This window comes from Ursus maritimus, unplaced genomic scaffold (assembly GCF_017311325.1).
Source record: "Ursus maritimus isolate PB19 unplaced genomic scaffold, ASM1731132v1 scaffold_1468, whole genome shotgun sequence".
NCBI lineage: Eukaryota > Metazoa > Chordata > Mammalia > Carnivora > Ursidae > Ursus > Ursus maritimus.
Genome location: NW_024423862.1, coordinates 474 through 2,048, shown reverse-complemented (window position 1 = coordinate 2,048; position 1,575 = coordinate 474). Strand labels below are relative to the sequence as shown.

Sequence of the window (1,575 nt, the reverse complement as noted above, 5' to 3'; positions counted from 1 at the left end):
GTTGTTTCTTAGTGGTTTCTTTCTTCTACAAGGTCATTCTGGCTGTTTACATGGGCAACGTTTTTAAGGTTCCCATGCATTTCTTCCTCAACTACTTACCTTTTGTGGATATTTATTACTCTTCAGTCACAGCTCCCAAAATGTCTGTTGATGTATGAGCCAAAAGCAATACTATCTCCTATGCGGGGTGCATGCTGCAACTTTTTTGGGACACATTTCTTTGGTTGCACAGAGATCTTCAACTTTACTGTAATGGCCTGTGATATTTATGTGGATATACGTAACACCGTATATGCATACGACCATCCTGGACGGGGACTGATGCAATAAAACGTTGATGGGGACCTGGATAGGAGGGTTCTTCATTATTCCAGTGGCTCTGGTAGTCCAGTTACCCTTTTGTGGACACAATGAGATCGATCACTACTTTTGTGATGTCCACCCTGTGCTGAAACTTGCCTACATAGCCACCTACATTGTCAGCGTTGTGGTGACAGCCAACAGGGGTATCATTGCTCTGGGGAGCTTTGTAATCCTGATAATTTCCTATACCATCATCCTGATGTCCCTGAGAGAACATTCAGCAGAAGGCAGGCACAAAGCACTCTTCACTTGTGGCTAGCACATTGCTGCGGTCATCATCTTTTTTGGCCCCTAGACTTTCATGTGTATGTGCCCTGATACTACCTTTTCAGAAGATAAGATGGTGGCTTTATTTTACACCATTATCACCCCCATGTTAAATCCCCTGACCTATGTCCCTGAGGAAAGAACTCAAGAATGCAATGAAAAGACTGTGAGGCAGAAAGGTTTTCTCAGAGGCTAATGGCAAATAGTTGAAAGTAACAATTTAGCCAAAGATGATCTTAAATTTTCTCCTCTGTTCAGCAAAGTCAGTAATAACAACCCAACAAGGTTATTAGAGGAACAAAAGAAAGAATAGCACTTTCTATCCACTTCAGGTATTATTTATCATCATTATTATTGTATTTGTTCTAATATTCATTAAGTAGATACATTTTCTGAATGATCCAGGCCAGAGGAATCTTATCAAACTCATAAGCTCAGCATGATCATTCCCAGCACCATTGTTTTCTCCTCTCCATTTTGGACTTGTGGCCAATTTCCTTAAATTGGCAGTCTACTATGAAGAATGTAAGGCCATTTTCTAGATTTAGAACTCTGATAGAAATGTAGTGAGCACTTACATGTATATGTTGCGTGCAGGACACAGGAAAAATAACAGAGACCTGAACTTAGGTGTTCGTATCGGTCCTCCAACGTACAGGGGAACTAAAGGCTTCTAAGGGAGGGGAGGTGTGTGCATATGTGAAAGAGATAAAATAGGTTTAAAAAACAAAACAAAACAAAAAAACCCACCTGTTTTCTTCCTCTACTCTTGGGAGAAAGCTTTCCATTCTCTAGGACTCATTTTCTTTACCCAAACTATAAGAAAATTGGGGAAATAAATTACCTCTAAAAGTCCTATTGTCATGCTAACTTCTCTTTCACATGCTTCCCTTAACTGACTAATCTTGCCTTCTCTGTAGCCAGTGGTCCCCAACTAACATAAAG

At 40.3% G+C, this 1,575-nt stretch overlaps 1 pseudogene; it reads left to right on the top strand.

Annotated features, from left to right (window-relative positions):
* Nucleotides 1-23: 23 nt before the first annotated feature.
* LOC103681928 lies at nucleotides 24-836 on the top strand (annotated as a pseudogene).
* The last annotated feature ends 739 nt before the right edge of the window (nucleotides 837-1,575 follow it).